The sequence below is a fragment of the Phyllobates terribilis genome, unplaced genomic scaffold (genome assembly GCF_046119375.1).
Source record: "Phyllobates terribilis strain yellow unplaced genomic scaffold, ASM4611937v1 Scaffold_7__3_contigs__length_470593459, whole genome shotgun sequence".
NCBI classification, from domain to species: domain Eukaryota; kingdom Metazoa; phylum Chordata; class Amphibia; order Anura; family Dendrobatidae; genus Phyllobates; species Phyllobates terribilis.
Window position 1 is genome coordinate 140,004,770 of NW_027362767.1, and position 25,798 is coordinate 140,030,567.

At 46.8% G+C, this 25,798-nt stretch overlaps 1 protein-coding gene across 2 annotated transcripts in view; it reads left to right on the plus strand.

The window, feature by feature from the left end:
* Positions 1-1,277: 1,277 nt before the first annotated feature.
* ARHGEF2 (Rho/Rac guanine nucleotide exchange factor 2) overlaps positions 1,278-25,798 on the plus strand; it is a 148,521-nt gene continuing 124,000 nt past the window's right edge. The window contains exon 1 of one of the 2 annotated variants that reach the window (XM_073639308.1): positions 1,278-1,441. The gene's annotated coding sequence lies outside the window, so the exon portion shown is untranslated. Of the gene's footprint in view, positions 1,442-6,551; positions 6,792-25,798 lie in introns of those variants that run through there. The other variant, XM_073639310.1, reaches the window with a different exon arrangement.

Sequence of the window (25,798 nt, forward strand, 5' to 3'; positions counted from 1 at the left end):
AGTAAATTGAAGAAAAAGAGACCCCAAAAAATCATTGTTGATTCTTCGGTTTATAAAGAGGAGGGGGAAGCCAAAATGCTTTTTTTTAAAAAAAAATGCTGCTGCAGAATTATAAATAATGGAGCTAAAGAAATTAATTGTAACAGTACGGGAGAAAAACATAAGATCTCACAAGATCGAACATGCAATTCCGATCATGTGATTTATGTGGTCTACAATACGGCTACAGGACTCTGGGACCCCGAGAATGTGCACATACTCGGACTCCGCACCTCTTATGGTCTATGGGATGGCTGAGTACAGAGCTTCGGACAGGCCATACTGATAGGCAATGTGGATTGTGAGCCCCAATGGGGACAGTGCCCATAATGTCTGTAAACTGTCTGAATTGTAAAGCGCTGCGGAATATGTTGGCGCTATATAAATAAAAAGATTATTATTATTATTATTATTATTATTCAGGCTGTCATGCTGACTGTCTCCATAAAATAATGACTGACAGATTGCTGTACGTACAACATATCACCACCAGGTGGCAGCAAAGCTCAGTTCAACCTCTGCTCCGCTGATATCCCTTTTTTATTGTATTTCCTCTGTTCTGTACATCCTGAGCCTCCTGGTTCATGAATAGAATTCTAGTATTCCAATGAGAACTGACACTTCTATATACAGAACATGAAGGGCGTAGCGGTGTGTAACCCCAATTTACATCTTTTCACTGTCTGTGGAAAGCTAGATGACAGCCCACAATAAGGGTATGTTCATCCTGAGGAGTCTTCGTTTACTTCCCCTGCAGTGATGACATCACGTACATCCACATGACCGCTGCAGCCGATCACTGGCTTTGGTGATGATGCCTGCATGCTGCAGGAGAGGACCACCAGATCGATAGTGATCAGGTGACTGATGGTTATTATCTTACATGGGAGCAGAGAAGCGCAAATAGGGTCTTATCCGGATAGTAAAGGTTATGCTAACCTGCTAAGGTTGTGTTCACACAACAATGTCACAACGTAGCGCACAGCTGCTGCAGGTCCACAGACCGAAGAGAAATGAACCAGCAGCATAGAATGTCCATTTATTCCCTTTTACACGTTTTATTTTTAGGAATTGCTCTGTAAGCGATTGCCCGCGAAGGCTGTGTATGATGATTGACAGGTCTGGATTGTCAGCTCTGCGGCTCATGAGAATCAAAGGGAGCGCTGACTTCAACCTGAAGAGGAAGAGGAGGAGGAGATGAGGCCGGAGGGAGGAGAAGAGGGAGGGAGGACAACCCGAGAACTGGAGTCAAGTCCCATCCAGCAAACACTGTACTGGGAGAGTCCGGAGCCGCCGTTGCGAATACACACTGGGACTGGTCAGGATCTACTGGATCCAGGGGATCTCACGGGATTTGGGATCTAATCGGAGGAGTCCGATAATTTCCTGAGGATACGACGAGGTAAGAGTGCAAGCTCTTCTGCCAAATCCTGCAGCCGCTCGCCTGCCCGAGCTACTGCGCTGATCGTAAGCTCTTGGGATCAGGGGGTTTTCTAGAGTGTCAGCTCTGAGGCCGGGGACGCAGCCACGAAATCCTGAGTGATTGACGATACACCCTCCGCATGGGTCACCCAGCTTTCCCGGACTCCAGAACGACACGGTGTGTTTATGTTGGCATCATCAGAACTGGTGGACAATGCTGGGACTTGTAGTCCTAGATTGCCATGTTTGTGCCCCGCTTAGCTGGCGCACAGGTTATTAAGTTTGATCCGGCGAGCAAGGACACATACCGGGAGCAGAGTACGGGCACCCTAAATTATTGGGGGCAATGCCCCAAACACTTTTCTTAAAGCGGGGCTACACTCATGTGGGGGGCACTTCGCTCGCCGCGGTCACCTGGGAGGGCGACAGGTTGGGCCGAGGCCTCTGTTTACCTAGTCACAGGTGTTCCAGTAATATGAGCTGGCCCTTTAAATGCCAGCACCCTGGTGATCAGGGGATTGTTAGAAAGCGTCTCCTGCGCGCTGTTTGCTCTGCTCCTATTGTTCCCATGAACGTTCCGGGTCATCGGCGAGCGAAACGGACACGATACACTATGATGCGGTGCCACATAGAGGAACTACAGATCCCAGCATGCTCATGTGCAAATGTTAAGAAGTCCTAAAAAACTTCTGCCTCTATTGGGTACACTGGCATCACACTGACGCGTTTTACGTCTTTCTCTCATACTGAATACCACGGATGGCTGTTTTCTGCTGGAAACAGCGCCACCCCTGTGTACAGGTTGTGTCTAGTATTGCAGCTTCATTTCACAGAAGTGAATGGGACCGAGCTGTAATACAACACGCAACCTGTGGACAGGGGTGGCGCTGTTTCAGCAAGGAAGCAGCCATGTTTTCTTCTAGCCATGGGGAGGTCGTAAGCCATAAAATGCCATTATTAAAAGTGTATTATAGACCGCGGCATCGCCTCTGACATTAGTCACGTGGGAATATTACCTAGGATATTATCATGTCCACGCGTTTTGGGCTTTATCAAAATCGAGAGTGATTGGTTGCTAGGGGCAACGGGTATGTACTTCCTGTTCGTTCTTCAATCAGCTTTATTTACACAGTGGGAATCTTTAGAGCGACGCGTTTCGATCTTCCCCCCCTCCTGTGCTGTGTGGAGACGTGGCCTTTACGGGAGCTGATCCATGAGTAACGCCCTGATTATGTCACCCGGCGGCCGCTCCAAGATCGCTGCTATCTCCGGTTGCTATGGACTGGAAATTAGAGGGGAAGTCGGCCATGTAGACGCAGAAGTGTGGAAAGGCCTGGTGGGGGGGCAGGGCCTGCACTACGACGGGCACCAGTGGAGTGGTCTCCAGGACAGACGGGTTTCAGGTCTCCAGTGTTTGCGCTCGGAGTATGCGGCCCTTGACTCACAAGTGCTTCCATCGATGACTTGAGGGCCCTCATGACTTGAGCGGCCGCTGCCATAAAGTCTGCTGCCCCTGTATCCGGCTTCACTGTGATCGCCTCATGGTTTTGTTTTTTTTTCACCATAATTAGTCCACCAGGTGGCGCTGTTACATTGCTTTCTATGGGAAAAGATTGGAATCTAGAAGTCGTTGTTACAGGATGGCTGGCAGTATGGCGGCCGCCACGGCTTTTCTCCAGATATGTGACATTTTCCGGATTTCGAGGAATTTTGGGATTAGCGCCACCTTAAGACGATTTGGCCGCTGACCCGTCGGCTAATTGACCAATTAGTAAATGAGTAGAGCGGATAATTATTACGACGTGATGTCATCGGAGCCGAAGCAAAGGATTCTGGGAGGCAGACGCTCCGTATTAACCCATTCAGTGCTGCGATAGTTTTGGGCCGGGTCCTCGGTGGTATTACGAGGTGTGACGTGAGGTCTCGTGACTTGGCGGACGGACATCTTGTCACTTCCTCACTTTTCTCATAAAATCCTTAGCCGCCCTGGGTGGGGTGAGATCAAAGGGACCCGGGGCTTGTGACACGTGGAAAGTTGGTACTGTAGAGGTCCTGCTCAAGGCGGCCATGGTGGTCGGCTGGGAAGGAGCCCCCCTTTAGTGGAGGCTGAGAACATGGACGTGCCGGTATTCCCAGGCAGATTTCCCGCTGACCCAGTCTTCTCCATGTGCTCATCCCTGCTCCGGCCGGATGCCCCATGTAATGTGCTCATGATAACACTTCCTGGACACCTCACGTGAGGTCAGCAAGGTGTTCTGCCTCCGACCCGCAGGAAATGGCGGTGTTATACGCAGATACAGCCAGGGGTCGGAGCTGGATGTAATTAACCCTGTCCTGACCACACGCCCTAGAGATGGTGACCGTGCCGGTATAACACACATATGGGTGGCGGGGTCCCCCGGGTGGTGGGGGTCCCCCAGGCACAGAACGGACGGCTGCCCATTGTCATCTGCTCCGCACCGGCTCCCGGGATCCCTGCACGACATGAGGGGGCGACCACCAGGAGGGGATGGGAAAGCTTAAAATCCAGATTCAGGAATCGGAACCGACAAAGGGGAATCGTAAGGAAAATGAGGAATATGGATGAAAAGGCAAGATGGAGGAGATAGGAGATGGGTGTAATCTGCGGGAGGAGAAGTGGAGGCATCCCAGGGGCCGCCAGGAAACCACAGCTGATAACAGCGAGGGAGATCACCATGGAGACACCACAACATGTACACAGGAACCCGGAGCCAGCGGCATCCCACGTGCGATACTGAGCTGTGTATCTAATCCTATCCTGTGTGATACTGTCTGCTGAGCTGTGTATCTAATCCTATCCTGTGTGATACTGTCTGCTGAGCTGTGTATCTAATCCTCTCCTGTGTGATACTGTCTGCTGAGCTGTGTATCTAATCCTATCCTGTGTGATACTGTCTGCTGAGCTGTGTATCTAATCCTCTCCTGTGTGATACTGTCTGCAGAGCTGTGTATCTAATCCTATCCTGTGTGATACTGTCTGCTGAGCTGTGTATCTAATCCTCTCCTGTGTGATACTGTCTGCTGAGCTGTGTATCTAATCCTATCCTGTGTGATACTGTCTGCTGAGCTGTGTATCTAATCCTCTCCTGTGTGATACTGTCTGCAGAGCTGTGTATCTAATCCTATCCTGTGTGATACTGTCTGCTGAGCTGTGTATCTAATCCTATCCTGTGAGATACTGTCTGCAGAGCTGTGCATCTAATCCTATCCTGTGTGATACTGTCTGCTGAGCTGTGTATCTAATCCTCTCCTGTGTGATACTGTCTGCTGAGCCGTGTATCTAATCCTATCCTGTGTGATACTGTCTGCTGAGCTGTGTATCTAATCCTCTCCTGTGTGATACTGTCTGCAGAGCTGTGTATCTAATCCTATCCTGTGTGATACTGTCTGCTGAGCTGTGTATCTAATCCTCTCCTGTGTGATACTGTCTGCTGAGCTGTGTATCTAATCCTATCCTGTGTGATACTGTCTGCTGAGCCGTGTATCTAATCCAGTCCTGTGTGATACTGTCTGCTGAGCAGTGTATCTAATCCTATCCTGTGTGATACTGTCTGCTGAGCTGTGTATCTAATCCTCTCCTGTGTGATACTGTCTGCTGAGCTGTGTATCTAATCCTATCCTGTGTGATACTGCATGCTGAGCCGTGTATCTAATCCTATCCTGTATAATACTGTCTGCTGAGCCGTGTATCTAATCCTATCCTGTATAATACTTCGTGCTGAGCTGTGTATCTAATCCTATCCTGTGTGATACTGCGTGCTGAGCTGTGTATCTAATCCTATCCTGTATAATACTGCGTGCTGAGCTGTGTATCTAATCCTATCCTGTGTGATACTGCGTGCTGAGTCATGTATCTAATCCTATCCTGTACAATACTGCGTGCTGAGCCGTGTATCTAATCCTATCCTGTGTGATACTGCGCGCTGAGCTGTGTATCTAATCCTATCCTGTGTGATACTGTCTGCTGAGCTGTGTATCTAATCCTATCCTGTATAATACTGCGTGCTGAGCTGTGTATCTAATCCTATCCTGTGTGATACTGCGTGCTGAGCTGTGTATCTAATCCTATCCTGTATAATACTGTGTGCTGAGCCGTGTATCTAATCCTATCCTGTGTGATACTGTGTGCTGAGCCGTGTATCTGATCCTATCCTGTGTGATACTGTGTGCTGAGCCGTGTATCTGATCCTATCCTGTATGATACTGTGTGCTGAGCCGTGTATCTAATCCTATTCTGTATGATACTGTCTGCTGAGCCGTGTTTCTAATCCTGTCCTGTGTGATACTGTCTGCTGAGCCGTGTATCTAATCCTATCCTGTGTGATACTGTGTGCTGAGCCGTGTATCTGATCCTATCCTGTGTGATACTGTGTGCTGAGCCGTGTATCTAATCCTATCCTGTGTGATACTGTGTGCTGAGCCGTGTATCTGATCCTATCCTGTATGATACTGTCTGCTGAGCCGTGTATCTAATCCTATTCTGTGTGATACTGTCTGCTGAGCCGTGTTTCTAATCCTGTCCTGTGTGATACTGTCTGCTGAGCTGTGTATCTAATCTTATTCTGTGTGATGCTGTCTGCTGAGCCGTGTATCTGATCCCATCCTGTGTGATACTGTCTGCTGAGCCGTGTATCTAATCCTATCCTGTGTGATACTGTCTGCTGAGCCGTGTATCTAATCCTCTCCTGTGTGATACTGTCTGCTGAGCTGTGTATCTAATCCTATCCTGTGTGATACTGTCTGCTGAGCTGTGTATCTAATCCTGTCCTGTATGATACTGTCTGCTGACCCGTGTATCTAATCCTCTCTTGTGTGATACTGTCTGCTGACCCGTGTATCTAATCCTATCCTGTGTCATGTGACATTCTCGGGGGTCTGGCAGCGGCTCAGTGCGAGGAGCGGGGTGCAGGGTGGTCTCAGCCCTGATCACATGTCATTATATCAGTGATGTCATCACCAGGGGGCGGGGCTGACACCCTCTGGCGCCTGCAGGCTGGTTGTCAGCGGACGTGTTATGTGATGTAATGTGACACAGGCGCCGTCCGCATGACATCATGGCTAATTAGCAGAGCGGGTGTGCGGAGTGCGCCTGCTCCGCCATCGGTGCTCCGCCGTCCGCTAGCTCATCTCTGACAAGTCCTGTCACGACCTCGGGTTCTACATTTCAAAGAGAAGAATTAGCAATGTCTCAGGCTGACGTCTGCGCCGATCCTCCACCCAAAATATCACTCCAGCCCAATTATCCGCAATGATCCTCCGCTCCCGCGGCCACCGCAGCGTTTGATGTGACAATCCTGGAATATTTACAGGTAATTTACAGCCGCCATCTTGCTGACTACAGGCCCGGAGCACGCAGGGTGGAGGAATGTGCGAAACATCAAAACCCTGCAGCATTTCATGTGGTTTATGAGGAGCGATGTGCTGCAGAAGCCCTCCGAGGTCAGTGGTGGGATAATCTGCAGGTGATGAGCAGGGGTCCCTGGTCTGTGGGAATGAGCTGTTGGGGATGACACGGGTTGGCTGGGGGCTTATCTGTACAGGCTGTGAAAGAGACTTGGCACTGCCCGTCCATTGTGGCCGGCAGCCTCGTGTTTACAGTACAGTCACTGCGAGGATGACGTCCGTCTCCGGCCCCACCTAATATTAGCTCAGCTACAGTCACCGGGTCTGAACAAGGCCAGAAACAGAACCGCCCCAACGCCAGCTGTGTCCGGTGACCCACGGAGCATCCAGGACTATATTCATCAGATCTGCCGAGAAAATCTCATCCAAACACACAGGAGAAGACCCCCAAGTACACACTCATATGCCCAGACTGTGCTGGTATAACCTGGGCATCTCCTTCTCTATAAGTATATATGTACAGCTGGTATAACCTGGGCAGCCCCTGTATATAATTATACATGAACAGCTGGTATAACCTGGGCATCTCTTGTATATAATTATATATGTGTAGCTGGTATAACCTGGGCATCTCCTGTATATAATTATACATGTGCAGCTGGTATAACCTGAGGATCTCATGTATGTTATTATATGTATACAGGTGGTATAACCTGGGCATCCCCTGTATATAATTATACATGTGCAGCTGGTATAACCTGGGCATCTCTTGTATATAATTATATATGTGCAGCTGGTATAACCTGGGCATCTCTTGTATATAATTATATATGTGCAGCTGGTATAACCTGGGCATCTCTTGTATATAATTATATATGTGCAGCTGGTATAACCTGGGCATCTCCTGTATATAATGATATATGTACAGCTGGTATAACCTGGGCATCTCCTGTATATAATGATATATGTACAGCTGGTATAACCTGGGCATCTCCTTCTCTATAAGTATATATGTACAGCTGGTATAACCTGGGCATCCCCTGTATATAATTATACATGAACAGCTGGTATAACCTGGGCATCCCCTGTATATAATTATATATGTACAGCTGGTATAACCTGGGCATCTCCTGTATATAATTATATATGTACAGCTGGTATAACCTGGGCATCTCCTGTATATAATTATATATGTACAGCTGGTATAACCTGGGCATCTCCTGTATATAATTATATATATACAGCTGGTATAACCTGGGCATCTCCTGTATATAATTATATATTTACAGCTGGTATAACCTGAGCATCTCCTTCTATCTAAGACTTTTTCTATGTACACAAAAGGCCTTTTTCTCTCAAATATTGTTCACAAATTTGTCTAAATCCTTGTTAGCGAGATCTTGTCCTTTGCTGAGATAATCCATCCCCTCCAGTTGTGGCATATCTAGATGCTGATTAGACACATGATTTCTGCACAGGTGCCTTAGGCGGCCACAATAGAAGGCCACTCTGAGATGTGCAGTTTATCACACCGCACAATGCCACAGATGCCACAAGTTTTGAGGGAGCGTGCAATTGGCATGCTGACTGCAGGGAAGTCCACCATAAGCCATCTTTAAAGGCATTTCAAAGAATTTGGCAGTACATCCAACCCGCCTCACAACCGCAGACCACATTGTAACCACACCAGGCCAGGACCTCAACATCCAGCATCTTCACCTCCAAGATCATCTGAAACCTGCCACCCGGACTGAGGCTGCAACAATCGGTTTGCTTAAACGAAGAATTTATGCACAAACTGTCAGAATCCGAATCAGGGAAGCTCATTGCATGCTTGTTGTCTTCATTGGGGTCTACACCTGACTGCAGCTCGTCATCCTTATCGGGGTCTCCACCTGACTGCAGCTCCTAATCCTCATTGGGGTCTTCACCTGACTGCAGCTTGTTGTCCTGATCAGGGGTCTCCACCCAACTGCAGCTCGTTGTTGTAACTGACTTGAGTGGGCAAATGCTCACATTCGATGGCATCTGGCACGTTGGAGAGACGTTCTCTTCACGGATGAATCCCGGTTTTCACTATACAGGGCAGATGGCAGACTGCGTGTATGGTGTCTTGTGGGTGAGCTGTTTGCTGTTGTGAATCGAGTGGCCCATGGTGGCGATGGGGTTATGGTATGGGCAGGCATATGTTATGGACAACAAACACAGGTGCATTTTATTGATGCAACGATGAATGCACAGAGATACCATACGAGATCCTGAGGCCCATTGTTGTGCCATTCATTCACGACCATCACCTCATGTTGCAGCATCATTATGCACGGCCCCATTTTGCAGCAAGATAATGCACGGCCCCACGTTGCAAGGATCTATACAGCATTCCTGGAAGCTGAAAACATCCCAGTTCTTGCATGGCCAGCATATTCACCGGACAAGTCACCCATTGAGCATGTTTGGATGCTCTGGATCGGAGTATACAACAGTGTGTTCAGGTACCTGCCAATATCCAGCAACTTCGCACAGCCATTTTAGAGGAGAGGAGCAACAATCCACAGGCCACAATCAACAACCTACAGGGTTTTAGGATTTTAAACTAACCTAAGCGTGCAGCTCAGTGAAACCTGGTAACTCCGACAACATGTCCCTATTTTGGTATGACAATTTCCAGCCATGCTGTTTTTGGGAAGGTGACAAAGTTTCTGCCACTTTGACACCCTCAATGTTGGCTTCTGACTGAGCCAACAAGCCAGGGGTTTCAAGCAGGTCTCTCTATCTGTCACGCTCTGCCAGAAGCAAGAAGGTGCGACGGAAGGGAAGGGGAGCTCTGCCACTAGGGAGAGATTAAGGGGCTCACCCCTGACACTTGCCCTAGATGGCTTCTTTCATCTCGTGGGCCGACTAGTGCGTAGGGCAGCAGGAACCCTAGTCCTGCTCTAACATAAAAACACAAAGAGAAAGAGACACGGATAAAAGAAACAGCAATCATTCAACACGTTCCCAGACTACAGAAAGGAGAAGGAAAAGGTAAGACTAACCAAATAGGAGATAAGGTAAAGGAAGACACTGAAACTTCCAAGCAGATATCTCCAGAGAAAACCTCTCTTCACACAGCTCACACCTCCAGCTCCAAACCAGGTTATAGCAAGCTATCACTGGCAATTACTCCAGCTAGGAGACGAGTATTTATACTAGAGGGGAGTGGAGAAATCAGAACAGGTGAGATAACTCAGGACAGAGAGCTCTAGGAGACAAACAGAACTGTTTAACCCTTAAAACAACAGAGCAAGAGAAATCTGCACAGCTAACTGGAAAGCAAAGCAGATCCAAACAGTGCAGGTGCACGCGTAGCCAGACGCCGCGATCTTCTCACACCTCTGTGTCGTGGTATTCCCATGACACTATCCTTCCAGGGTTTTAGTAGGTTGATATGATATATCAGGAAGGGCTTCATTTTCCCAGGTCAATTTGTTTTAAAGTTGACCTCTCCCACTTTTTCCACCAACTCATATTGTCCCTACAACTTGTCAAGGAACTTGCTCTCCACTATGGGCACTAACACAAATATCCAATCCCCAGGCTTAAATTGTCTCACTCGAGGCGACTTATTATAGATCCTGGATTGTGCTTTGAGAAGACGCTCTTTTACTTGGGCCCTCATTTTGGTCCCTCAGCACAACGGATCATTATGCATAGCAAAACATGGAAAATGATTTTCAGTTCCCGGCTCCTGGAGGACACCTTTCAACCCTGTTACATTTTCCAGAGCATCTTTCACCATTAAGTCCCTGAGATGGGCAGTCCCAAAGACTCCTACAGGTCAGGGACATTGGCTTCAGGGGATGCTTCCTCATCCTCCTCTCTAGCCAGTACAGTGAAAGGAAATTCACCGGTTACATCATGTTACCATGGCCGACGCCTGCCGGCATACCGGACTACTGGGTGCTATAGCTTTAGCCCATAAATCCCATAAAAAAGGAAAATCTCATCAGATAACAATTGCATGCAATAAGTCCTCTAGAATTCCGACTTTGTGGGACACAGAACCACAGTCTGTGCGGAGGTCAACCTGGGCCACAGGATCGTTCTTAGCGTCTGCATGGATACACCTCACCGCCACCCTCTTCCTAGGGATGATTACATACGGAAGTGTGGCAGTTAATAGGGGCACCAAACTCCCTGAGTCCAGTCACATTAACACCATTCACTGTCACCTGGCACAGCTGAGGTCCCTCACCAGGGTGAGATACGGCACGGCACGCAGGATGTGCAAAAATTGAGAATGTCGGCCTACGCAGCAATCCAACGGCTCTAGGGCCATAGGACAATAGACTGCTATATGAACAAGGGCCTGACACCTCCAGCAGACAATGGTACGAGATGTACCCCTTGAAACCAGCTCTGACCCCTCCTGGGCTTTTGGGTGCTCCTCAGACATGGACTTTGGCCACTTCTTTTGGATATCCCAAAAAGGTGACCTCAGGCTCCCTTAATTGCTCAGGGAGTTCTCCACAGCCAAGTATCTTTCCACGAGGCTCACAAGATCATCTGCATTTTGGGGATCTCATTGGGCAACCCAGCATTGCACGGACTTAGGTAGTGAGTGCATAAACCGGTCCACTGCCACTTTTTCCACCATCTGTGCCAGAGAGCAGGTCTCAGGCTGCAGACATTTTTGCACCAGTTGTAGCAGGTCAAACATCTGAGACCTGGGAGGCTCGTGCCAGTGGTAGTGCCAGAGGTGAACCTGTTGCGCCCTGACTGCCAGGGTTACGCCCAAATGTGCCACAATCTCCACCTTCAGCTTGTTGTACTCCTTGGCAAGCTGCAGGGCAAGGTCGTAGTACGCTTTCTGCTGTTCCCGAGTGAGGTACGGAGCTAGAACCTCTTCCCATTTCTCTGGGGGTAGTTTTTACACCCTCTCAAAGACAGGAAAGCCTCGATATCGTTCACCAGACTCATTTTCTGCAAGGCCTCCCGTACTGTTCTCCTTATACAGGTACCTTCACTTTGGCTTGCGGGTGGTGCCATCTCCCTGGCCCAGACAGTTTCTGTCAACAGAGTTATCAGTTACTGATGCTGCTGCTGCAGATTGGCCTGGACCAATTGCTTAACAAGCTCCTCCATGCTTTCAGACAGTGTTTCAATGCTGTAGCTGCCTTTACCCAGGACATTCAGACTATGAACAGTAATCACCTGTTGTCTTTGGGCCTGTGCCTGCATTCTCCACCAATTGTAGGGGTTTCAGCTCTCTGGTAGCTGCTTGGACACGCACAGGCACCGTTTTTATTTTCTATTATCACAATAGAATAAAGTTTATTGTCCTTCATAAACTTTACAGCTCAAAAATGAAAACAGTCCTTTCTTCAGCATCAATGAATAACAAAACAGTCCTCTCTCTGATGAAGGCAAAGTAAATCAAACAATCTCACCAACTTAGTATTATAGGAATCTGTCAGGCTGCAGTACAGACACCAGCTCTGTCATTCTCCAGCCTCCGCACACTACTACCTGAGCTAGACCAGGTGCCTGTTATTAGGCCAGTAAGACCCGGACTGGAGGATCGGAGCGACCTCTCCCACCCAGGTTCTTTTGGTCACTCCTAAATCCAGTCAAAATAAAACCTGTTATCCAGTAGAACCTTACCTACTGCTTTCAACAATATGTACAGCTGGTATAACCTGGGCATCTCTTGTATCTAATTATATATGTGCAGCCGGTATAACCTGGGCATCTCCTGTATATAATTATATACAGTACAGACCAAAAGTTTGGACACACCTTCTCATTTAAAGATTTTTCTGTATGTTCATGAGTATGAAAATTGTACATTCACACTGAAGGCATCAAAACTATGAATTAACACATGTGGAATTATATACTTAACAAAAAAGTGTGAAACAACTAAAAATATGTCTTATATTCTAGGTTCTTCAAAGTAGCCACCTTTTGCTTTGATGACTGCTTTGCACACTCTTGGCATTCTCTTGATGAGCTTCAAGAGGTAGTCACCGGAAATGGTCTTCACTTCACAGGTGTGCCCTGTCAGGTTTAATAAGTGGGATTTCTTGCCTTATAAATGGGGTTGGGACCATCAGTTGTGTTGTGCAGAAGTCTGGTGGATACACAGCTGATAGTCCTTCTGAATAAACTGTTAGAATTTGTATTATGGCAAGAAAAAAGCAGCTAAGTAAAGAAAAACGAGTGGCCATCATTACTTTAAGAAACGAAGGTCAGTCAGTGCGAAAAATTGGGAAAACTTTGAATGTGTCCCCAAGTGCAGTTGCAAAAACCAAGTGCTACAAAGAAACTGGCTCACATGAGGACCGCACCAGGAAAGGAAGACCAAGAGTCACCTCTGCTTCTGAGGATAAGTTTATCCGAGTCACCAGCCTCAGAAATCGCAGGTTAACAGCAGCTCAGATTAGAGACCAGGTCAATGCCAGACAGAGTTCTAGCAGCAGACACGTCTCTACAACAACTGTTAAGAGGAGACTTTGTGCAGCAGGCCTTCATGGTAAAAAAGCTGCTAGGAAACCACTGCTAAGGACAGGCAACAAGCAGAAGAGACTTGCTTGGGCTAAAGAACACAAGGAATGGACATTAGACCAGTGGAAAACTGTGCTTTGGTCTGATGAGTCCAAATTTGAGATCTTTGGTTCCAACCACCGTGTCTTTGTGCGACGCAGAAAAGGTGAACGGATGGACTCTACATGCCTGGGTCCCACCGTGAAGCATGGAGGAGGAGGTGTGATGGTGTGGGGGTGCTTTGCTGGTGACACTGTTGGGGATTTATTCAAAATTGAAGGCATACTGAACCAGCATGGCTACCACAGCATCTTGCAGCGGCATGCTATTCCATCCGGTTTGCGTTTAGTTGGACCATTATTTATTTTTCAACAGGACAATGACCAGGGGTGGATTAAGAATAGCAAAGGCCCCGGGCAGTTTAGAAGGCGCGGGCTCCCCCCCACACACACACCTGATTTATCACGTGACATTTCACATGATCCCCTGTGATAGATCATGTGATAGTTCACGTGAAATTAATTTGGCACAATATTAATTATAATATTTTTTTTTAGGCTGTGTGCCCACTATGCGTTTTTTAAGCGTTTCCGCAGCGGCAATTCCGCTGCAGAAACGCTTAAAAAACGCTTGGTAGAAGGTCTGCCATGTTCCCCAATGATAATCCCCATGTGCTGTGCACATGCTGCGGAAATTTCCGCTGCGGGTTATCATTGCGGAAAAATCCGCAGCATTACCAATTATTTTGCGGAAGCGCTGTGTTTTCGCCGCCATTGACTTGCATTAGAATGCATGGAATCCGCATCCCTGCATCTGTAGATGCAGAATCCATGCGTTTCAATGTGCGGATGGTACCCGGGTTTGGAGACTCTCCTCCGGACCCGGGTACCATAGAACCTGTAAAAAAAGAATAAAATAAAAAATAAATATTATACTTACCTTCTGATGGCCCCCGGTGTCTTTATCCGATGCGTCCTGGCTTGCCGGCAGCTCGCGATGGTCTGAAAAGGACCTGCCGTGACGTCATTTAGTCATGTGACGGGTCACGTGACCGCTGACGTCGGAAGGTAAGTATTATATTTATTTTTTATTTTTTACCATTCTTTTACGGTCACACTATATAAATCCATGCTGGTTGCATGGATTTATATAGTGTGACCAAGTTGTCAAGCACTTTCCAAGTGATGCTAAAATCGCTTGGAAAGCGCTTGTCAACCCGCATGCAGAAATGCATGTGAATCCGCATGTAAAATCCGCATGTAAAATCCACATGTAAAATCTGCATGCGTTTTTTCTGCCAGAGAGATGCAGAAACGCTCAAAAAAAATCCGGAACATTTCTGTATCGTGGGCACATAGCCTTACATTAATTGTATGACTCAATATTGAGCACACGTAGCCATCTATACACAGCGGGAGGCTGCACGGCGCCATCTATACACAGCGGGAGGCCGCACGTAGCCATCTATACACAGCGGGAGGCCGCACGGCGCCATCTATACACAGCAGGAGGCCGCACGGCGCCATCTATACACAGCAGGGGGACGCACGCTGCCATCTATACACAGCAGGGGGCCGCACGGCGCCATCTATACACAGCAGGGGGTCGCACGGCGCCATCTATACACAGCAGGGGGACGCACGCTGCCATCTATACACAGCAGGGGGCCGCACGGCGCCATCTGTACACAGCAGGGGGCCGCACTGCACCATCTATGCACAGCAGGAGGCCGCACGGCGCCATCTATACACAGCGGGGGGCCGCACGGCGCCATCTATACACAGCGGGGGGCCGCAAGGCGCCATCTATACACAGCAGGGGGCCGCCCGGCGCCATCTATACACAGCAGGGGGCCCCACGGCGCCATCTATACACAGCAGGGGGCCGCACAGCGCCATCTATACACAGCAGGGGGCCGCACGGCGCCATCTATACACAGCAGGGGGCCGCACGGCGCCATCTATACACAGCAGGAGGCCGCACAGCGCCATCTATACACAGCAGGGGGCCGCACAGCGCCATCTATACACAGCAGGGGGCCGCACGCCGCCATCTATACACAGCAGAGGGCCGCACGGCGCCATCTATACACAGCAGGGGGCCGCACAGCGCCATCTATACACAGCGGGAGGCCACACGGCGCCATCTATACATAGTGGGAGGCCACACGGCGCCCCCCCCCAGAGACAGCAGGAGGCTGCATGGCGCCAACTATACTCAGCAGGACGCCGCACGCAGTCACGCACACACACAAACATATACAGACATATACATACACGCATAAACACATTTCAAACACAAAAATACATATAAACAGACATCACACAATGATATCTGCACACACACATACACACACATACACACACAGACTCACCATCCCCCGGCTCCATTCCTCCTGCCTGCTCTGACTTCTCCATTGCAGCAGTGCAGGCCGGGCGCACACTGCGTGACGTCACAGCTAGGAGACATGGCCGCGCACAGGGAAGTTAACTGCTGCAGTGCTGGCCCGGCCGATGAAGAAGTAACGGCGGCCGCTGCTGGGGGAGCGGTCCGGGGCCCCCCCTCCTGCCACTGCTACCGGTATGTGCCGCGGCACCGCACATATAATGAGGGCAATCCGGCATTAGACACCCCGCCCGGAGCCGCGGGCCCCCTGCAGGTTCGGGGCTCCAAGCGGTAGACTGGATTGCCCGCATTATAATCCGCCTATGAAAATGACCCCAAACACACCTCCAGGCTGTGTAAGGGCTATTTGACCAAGAAGGAGAGTGATGGGGTGCTACGCCAGATGACCTGGCCTCCACAGTCACCAGACCTGAACTCAATCGAGATGGTTTGGGGTGAGCTGGACCGCAGAGTGAAGGCAAAAGGGCCAACAAGTGCTAAGCATCTCTGGGAACTCCTTCAAGATTGTTGGAAGACCATTTCTGGTGACTACCTCTTGAAGCTCATCAAGAGAATGCCAAGAGTGTGCAAAGCAGTCATCAAAGCAAAAGGTGGCTACTTTGAAGAACCTAGAATATAAGACATATTTTCAGTTGTTTCACACTTTTTTGTTAAGTATATAATTCCACATGTGTTAATTCATAGTTTTGATGCCTTCAGTGTGAATGTACAATTTTCAAAGTCATGAAAATACAGAAAAATCTTTAAATGAGAAGGTGTGTCCAAACTTTTGGCCTGTACTGTATGTACAGCTGGTATAACATGGGCATCTCCTGTATATAATTATATATGTACAGCTGGTATAACCTGGGCATCTCCTGTATATAATGATATATGTCCAGCTGGTGTAACCTGGGCATCTTCTGTATATAATTATATATGTACAGCTGGTATAACCTGAGCATCTCCTGTATATAATTATATACGTACAGCTGGTATAACCTGGGCATCTCCTGTATATAATTATATATGTACAGCTGGTATAACATGGGCATCTCCTGTATATAATTATATATGTACAGCTGGTATAACCTGGGCATCTCCTGTATATAATTATATATGTACAGCTGGTATAACATGGGCATCTCCTGTATATAATTATATATGTACAGCTGGTATAACCTGAGCATCTCCTGTATATAATTATATATGTACAGCTGGTATAACCTGAGCATCTCCTGTATATAATTATATATGTACAGCTGGTATAACATGGGCATCTCCTGTATATAATTATATATGTACAGCTGGTATAACCTGGGCATCTCCTGTATATAATTATATATGTACAGCTGGTATAACATGGGCATCTCCTGTATATAATTATATATGTACAGCTGGTATAACCTGGGCATCTCCAGTATATAATTATCTATTGTATGTACAGCTGGTATAACCTGGGTATCTCCTGTATATAATTATATATGTACAGCTGGTATAACCTGGGCATCTCCAGTATATAATTATCTATTGTATGTACAGCTGGTATAACATGGGCATCTCCTGTATATAATTATATATGTACAGCTGGTATAACCTGCTTATCTCCTGTATATAATTATATATGTACAGCTGGTATAACCTGGGCATCTCCAGTATATAATTATCTATTGTATGTACAGATGGTATAACCTGGGTATCTCCTGTATATAATTATATATGTACAGCTGGTATAACCTGGGTATCTCCTGTATATAATGATATATGTACAGCTGGTATAACCTGGACATCTCCTGTATATAATTATATATGTACAGCTGGTATAACCTGGGCATCTCCTGTATATAATTATATATGTACAGCTGGTATAACCTGGGCATCTCCTGTATATAATTATATATGTACAGCTGGTATAACCTGGGCATCTTCTGTATATAATGATATATGTGCAGCTGGTATAACCTGGGCATCTCCTGTATATAATGATATATGTACAGCTGGTATAACCTGGACATCTCCTGTATATAATTATATATGTACAGCTGGTATAACCTGGACATCTCCTGTATATAATTATATATGTACAGCTGGTATAACCTGGGCATCTCCTGTATATAATGATATATGTACAGCTGGTATAACCTGGGCATCCCCTGTATATAATTATATATGTACAGCTGGTATAACCTGGGCATCCCCTGTATATAATTATATATGTACAGCTGGTATAACCTGGGGATCTCCTGTATATAATGATATATGTACAGCTGGTATAACCTGGGCATCTCCTGTATATAATTATATATGTACAGCTGGTATAACCTGGGCATCTCCTGTATATAATTATATATGTACAGCTGGTATAACCTGGGTACTATAGCGGGGAGCTTCAGTTTTGCTGGGCTGAACGTTTCTGACAGTCAGGAAATGGATAGATTAATATCAGACTGATGTATCTCGGGGTCAGATGTTTTTAATTCTTTCTTGTATAGAGTCATCAGACTGCATGACCTGAAAAGCTTAAATACATATAGTAGGTTTGGATAGATTGGCTTAGTATCAGGCATAATAGGCTCGGCTACATGGAAGTATCTGCCATCAGGCATGCAGGGGCAGTGGAGGAGCCCCGCCATGTGTTCTGGGGGTGCGGGTGTTGGGGGGCAGCACCATCACTTCACATTCCCGTCTGCAGTTCACAGCTCCAAGTGTTTACTGCGCATAACCCAGACGTAATACCAGCCATTGCCTAGTGATGGCCCTGGAGAGCTCGGGGTTAATACAGGATTTTATCATCTGATCACAGCTGACACAGATAGTGAGGAGGATGAACAGTAGAGGGCGCCCCAGAGTAAGGAAGTCACAGCCACAATGTATCACATATCACCAGTGCAGTGTCTAATCAGGAGTCCGCTCAGCTGTACCCAATCCTTCCATGTGTGATACAGATTTCTAAATTGTATATATAATCCTATCATGTGTGATGCTGTCTTCTGAGCTGTGTATCTAATCCTATCCTGTGTGATACTGTCTGCTGAGCTGTGTATCTAATCCTATCCTGTGTGATACTGTCTGCTGAGCTGTGTATCTAATCCTATCCTGTGTGATACTGTCTGCTGAGCTGTGTATCTAATCCTATCCTGTGTGATACTGTCTGCTGAGCCGTGTATCTAATTCTATCCTGTGTGATACTGTCTGCTGAGCCGTGTATCTAATCCTATCCTGTGTGATACTGTCTGCTGAGCCGTGTATCTAATCCTATCCTGTGTGATACTGTCTGCTGAGCCGTGTATCTAATCCTGTCCTGTGTGATACTGTCTGCTGAGCTGTGTATCTAATCCTGTCCTGTGTGATACTGTCTGCTGAGCCGTGTATCTAATCCTATCCTGTGTGATACTGTCTGCTGAGCCGTGTATCTAATCCTATCCTGTGTGATACTGTCTGCTGAGCCGTGTATCTAATCCTGTCCTGTGTGATACTGTCTGCTGAGCTGTGTATCTAATCCTCTCCTGTGTGATACTGTCTGCTGAGCCGTGTATCTAATCCTGTCCTGTGTGATACTGTCTGCTGAGCCGTGTATCTAATCCTATCCTGTGTGATACTGTCTGCTGAGCCGTGTATCTAATCCTGTCCTGTGTGATACTGTCTGCTGAGCTGTGTATCTAATCCTATCCTGTGTGATACTGTCTGCTGAGCTGTGTATCTAATCCTATCCTGTGTGATACTGTCTGCTGAGCCGTGTATCTAATCCTATCCTGTGTGATACTGTCTGCTGAGCCGTGTATCTAATCCTGTCCTGTGTGATACTGTCTGCTGAGCTGTGTATCTAATCCTCTCCTGTGTGATACTGTCTGCTGAGCCGTGTATCTAATCCTGTCCTGTGTGATACTGTCTGCTGAGCCGTGTATCTAATCCTATCCTGTGTGATACTGTCTGCTGAGCCGTGTATCTAATCCTGTCCTGTGTGATACTGTCTGCTGAGCTGTGTATCTAATCCTCTCCTGTGTGATACTGTCTGCTGAGCCGTGTATCTAATCCTGTCCTGTGTGATACTGTCTGCTGAGCCGTGTATCTAATCCTATCCTGTGTGATACTGTCTGCTGAGCCGTGTATCTAATCCTGTCCTGTGTGATACTGTCTGCTGAGCTGTGTATCTAATCCTATCCTGTGTGATACTGTCTGCTGAGCTGTGTATCTAATCCTATCCTGTGTGATACTGTCTGCTGAGCCGTGTATCTAATCCTATCCTGTGTGATACTGTCTGCTGAGCCGTGTATCTAATCCTGTCCTGTGTGATACTGTCTGCTGAGCTGTGTATCTAATCCTCTCCTGTGTGATACTGTCTGCTGAGCCGTGTATCTAATCCTGTCCTGTGCTATACTGTCTGCTGAGCCGTGGATCTAATCCTCTCCTGTGTGATGCTGTCTTCTGAGCTGTGTATCTAATCCTGTCCTGTGTAATACTGTCTGCTGAGCCGTGTATCTAATCCTATCCTGTGTGATACTGTCTGCTGAGCCGTGTATCTAATCCTCTCCTGTGTGATACTGTCTTCTGAGCTGTGTATCTAATCCTACCCTGTGTGATACTGTCAGCTGAACCGTGTATCTAATCCTATCCTGTGTGATACCGTCTGCTGAGCTGTGTATCTAATCCTATCCTGTGTGATACTGTCTGCTGAGCTGTGTATCTAATCCTATCCTGTGTGATACTGTCTTCTGAGCTGTGTATCTAATCCTATCCTGTGTGATACTGTCTGCTGAGCCGTGTATCTAATCCTATCCTGTGTGATACTGTCAGCTGAGCCGTGTATCTAATCCTATCCTGCTTGATACAGTCTTCTGAGCTGTGTATCTAATCCTACCCTGTGTGATACTGTCAGCTGAACCGTGTATCTAATCCTATCCTGTGTGATACCGTCTGCTGAGCTGTGTATCTAATCCTGTCCTGTGTGATACTGTCTGCTGAGCTGTGTATCTAATCCTATCCTGTGTTATACTGTCTGCTGAGCTGTGTATCTAATCCTATCATGTGTGATACAGACAGCTGAGCCGTGTATCTAATCCTGTCCTGTGTGATACTGTCTGCTGAGCCGTGTATCTAATCCTATCCTGTGAGATACTGTCTGCTGAGCCGTGTATCTAATCCTGTCCTGTGTGATACTGTCTGCTGAGCTGTGTATCTAATCCTATCCTGTGTGATACTGTCTTCTGAGCTGTGTATCTAATCCTATCCTGCTTGATACAGTCTTCTGAGCTGTGTATCTAATCCTACCCTGTGTGATACTGTCAGCTGAACCGTGTATCTAATCCTATCCTGTGTGATACTGTCTGCTGAGCCGTGTATCTAATCCTATCCTGTGTGATACTGTCTGCTGAGCCGTGTAACTAATCCTATCCTGTGTGATACTGTCTGCTGAACCGTGTATCTAATGCCATCATGTGTGATACTGTCTGCTGAGCTGTGTATCTAATCCTATTCTGTGTGATACTGTCTACTGAGCCGTGTATCTAATCCTATCCTGTGTGATACTGTCTGCTGAACCGTGTATCTAATCCTATCCTGTGTGATACTGTCTGCTGAGCCGTGTATCTAATCCTATCCTGTGTGATACTGTCTTCTGTGCTGTGTATCTAATCCTATCCTGTGTGATACTGTCTTCTGTACTGTGTATCTAATCCTATCCTGTGTGATACTGTCTGCTGAGCTGTGTATCTAATCCTATCCTGTGTGATACTGTCTGCTGAGCCGTGTATCTAATCCTATCCTGTGTGATACTGTCTACTGAGCCGTGTATCTAATCATATCCTGTGTGATACTGTCTACTGAGCCGTGTATCTAATCCTCTCCTGTGTGATACTGTCTGCTGAGCTGTGTATCTAATCCTATCCTGTGTGATACTGTCTACTGAGCCGTGTATCTAATCCTATCCTGTGTGATACTGTCTGCTGAACCGTGTATCTAATGCCATCATGTGTGATACTGTCTGCTGAGATGTGTATCTAATCCTCTCCTGTGTGATACTGTCTGCTGAGCTGTGTATCTAATCCTTTCCTGCGTGATACTGTCTGCTGAGCTGTGTATCTAATCCTATCCTGTGTGATATTGTCTGCTGAGCCGTGTATCTAATCCTTTCCTGTGTGATACTGTCTGCTGAGCCATGTATCTAATCCTATCCTGTGTGATACCGTCTTCTGTGCTGTGTATCTAATCCTCTCCTGTGTGATACCGTCTGCTGAGCTGTGTATCTAATCCTATCCTGTGTGATACTGTCTTCTGTACTGTGTATCTAATCCTATCCTGTGTGATACTGTCTGCTGAGCTGTGTATCTAATCCTATCCTGTGTGATACTGTCTTCTGTACTGTGTATCTAATCCTATCCTGTGTGATACTGTCTGCTGAGCTGTGTATCTAATCCTATCCTGTGTGATACTGTCAGCTGAGCCGTGTATCTAATCCTATCCTGTGTGATACTGTCTGCTGAGCCGTGTATCTAATCCTATCCTGTGTGATACTGTCTGCTGAGCCGTGTATCTAATCCTATCCTGTGTGATACTGTCTGCTGAGCTGTGTATCTAATCCTCTCCTGTGTGATACTGTCTGCTGAGCTGTGTATCTAATCCTATCCTGTGTGATACTGTCTGCTGAGCTGTGTATCTAATCCTATCCTGTGTGATACTGTCTACTGAGCCGTGTATCTAATCCTATCCTGTGTGATACTGTCTGCTGAGCCGTGTATCTAATCCTATCCTGTGTGATACTGTCTGCTGAGCTGTGTATCTAATCCTATCCTGTGTGATACTGTCTGCTGAGCTGTGTATCTAATCCTATCCTGTGTGATACTGTCTACTGAGCCGTGTATCTAATCCTGTCCTGTGTGATACTGTCTACTGAGCCGTGTATCTAATCCTATCCTGTGTGATACTGTCTGCTGAACCGTGTATCTAATGCCATCATGTGTGATACTGTCTGCTGAGCTGTGTATCTAATCCTATCCTGTGTGATACTGTCTACTGAGCCGTGTATCTAATCCTATCCTGTGTGATACTGTCTGCTGAGCTGTGTATCTAATCCTATCCTGTGTGATACTGTCTACTGAGCCGTGTATCTAATCCTATCCTGTGTGATACTGTCTGCTGAGCCGTGTGTCTAATCCTATCCTGTGTGATACTGTCTACTGAGCCGTGTATCTAATGCCATCATGTGTGATACTGTCTGCTGAGATGTGTATCTAATCCTCTCCTGTGTGATACTGTCTGCTGAGCTGTGTATCTAATCCTCTCCTGTGTGATACTGTCTGCTGAGCTGTGTATCTAATCCTATCCTGTGTGATACTGTCTGCTGAGCTGTGTATCTAATCCTTTCCTGCGTGATACTGTCTGCTGAGCTGTGTATCTAATCCTATCCTGTGTGATACTGTCTGCTGAGCCGTGTATCTAATCCTTTCCTGTGTGATACTGTCTGCTGAGCCGTGTATCTAATCCTATCCTGTGTGATACTGTCTGCTGAGCTGTGTATCTAATCCTATCCTGTGTGATACTGTCAGCTGAGCCGTGTATCTAATCCTATCCTGTGTGATACTGTCTGCTGAGCTGTGTATCTAATCCTATCCTGTGTGACACTGTCTTCTGTGCTGTGTATCTAATCCTATCCTGTGTGATACTGTCTGCTGAGCTGTGTATCTAATCCTTTCCTGTGTGATACTGTCTGCTAAGCCGTGTATCTAATCCTATCCTGTGTGATACTGTCAGCTGAGCCGTGTATCTAATCCTATCCTGTGTGATACTGTCTGCTGAGCTGTGTATCTAATCCTATCCTGTGTGATACTGTCTTCTGTGCTGTGTATCTAATCCTATCCTGTGTGATACTGTCTGCTGAGCTGTGTATCTAATCCTTTCCTGTGTGATACTGTCTGCTGAGCTGTGTATCTAATCCTTTCCTGTGTGATACTGTCTGCTGAGCTGTGTATCTAATCCTATCCTGTGTGATACTGTCTGCTGAGCTGTGTATCTAATCCTGTCCTGTGTGATACTGTCTGCTGAGCAGTGTATCTAATCCTGTCCTGTGTGATACTGTCTGCTGAACCGTGTAACTAATCCTATCCTGTGTGATACTGTCTGCTGAACCGTGTATCTAATGCCATCATGTGTGATACTGTCTGCTGAGCTGTGTATCTAATCCTATTCTGTGTGACACTGTCTACTGAGCCGTGTATCTAATCCTATCCTGTGTGATACTGTCTGCTGAACCGTGTATCTAATCCTATCCTGTGTGATACTGTCTGCTGAGCCGTGTATCTAATCCTATCCTGTGTGATACTGTCTTCTGTGCTGTGTATCTAATCCTATCCTGTGTGATACTGTCTTCTGTACTGTGTATCTAATCCTATCCTGTGTGATACTGTCTGCTGAGCTGTGTATCTAATCCTATCCTGTGTGATACTGTCTTCTGTGCTGTGTATCTAATCCTATCCTGTGTGATACTGTCTTCTGTACTGTGTATCTAATCCTATCCTGTGTGATACTGTCTGCTGAGCTGTGTATCTAATCCTCTCCTGTGTGATACTGTCTGCTGAGCCGTGTATCTAATCCTATCCTGTGTGATACTGTCTACTGAGCCGTGTATCTAATCATATCGTGTGTGATACTGTCTACTGAGCCGTGTATCTAATCCTCTCCTGTGTGATACTGTCTGCTGAACCGTGTATCTAATGCCATCATGTGTGATACTGTCTGCTGAGCTGTGTATCTAATCCTATCCTGTGTGATACTGTCTACTGAGCCGTGTATCTAATCCTATCCTGTGTGATACTGTCTGCTGAACCGTGTATCTAATGCCATCATGTGTGATACTGTCTGCTGAGATGTGTATCTAATCCTCTCCTGTGTGATACTGTCTGCTGAGCTGTGTATCTAATCCTTTCCTGCGTGATACTGTCTGCTGAGCTGTGTATCTAATCCTATCCTGTGTGATATTGTCTGCTGAGCCGTGTATCTAATCCTTTCCTGTGTGATACTGTCTGCTGAGCCATGTATCTAATCCTATCCTGTGTGATACCGTCTTCTGTGCTGTGTATCTAATCCTCTCCTGTGTGATACCGTCTGCTGAGCTGTGTATCTAATCCTATCCTGTGTGATACTGTCTTCTGTACTGTGTATCTAATCCTATCCTGTGTGATACTGTCTGCTGAGCTGTGTATCTAATCCTATCCTGTGTGATACTGTCTTCTGTACTGTGTATCTAATCCTATCCTGTGTGATACTGTCTGCTGAGCTGTGTATCTAATCCTATCCTGTGTGATACTGTCAGCTGAGCCGTGTATCTAATCCTATCCTGTGTGATACTGTCTGCTGAGCCGTGTATCTAATCCTATCCTGTGTGATACTGTCTGCTGAGCTGTGTATCTAATCCTCTCCTGTGTGATACTGTCTGCTGAGCTGTGTATCTAATCCTATCCTGTGTGATACTGTCTGCTGAGCTGTGTATCTAATCCTATCCTGTGTGATACTGTCTACTGAGCCGTGTATCTAATCCTATCCTGTGTGATACTGTCTGCTGAGCCGTGTATCTAATCCTATCCTGTGTGATACTGTCTGCTGAGCTGTGTATCTAATCCTATCCTGTGTGATACTGTCTGCTGAGCTGTGTATCTAATCCTATCCTGTGTGATACTGTCTACTGAGCCGTGTATCTAATCCTGTCCTGTGTGATACTGTCTACTGAGCTGTGTATCTAATCCTATCCTGTGTGATACTGTCTACTGAGCCGTGTATCTAATCCTATCCTGTGTGATACTGTCTGCTGAGCCGTGTATCTAATCCTATCCTGTGTGATACTGTCTACTGAGCCGTGTATCTAATGCCATCATGTGTGATACTGTCTGCTGAGATGTGTATCTAATCCTCTCCTGTGTGATACTGTCTGCTGAGCTGTGTATCTAATCCTCTCCTGTGTGATACTGTCTGCTGAGCCGTGTATCTAATCCTATCCTGTGTGATACTGTCTGCTGAGCTGTGTATCTAATCCTTTCCTGCGTGATACTGTCTGCTGAGCTGTGTATCTAATCCT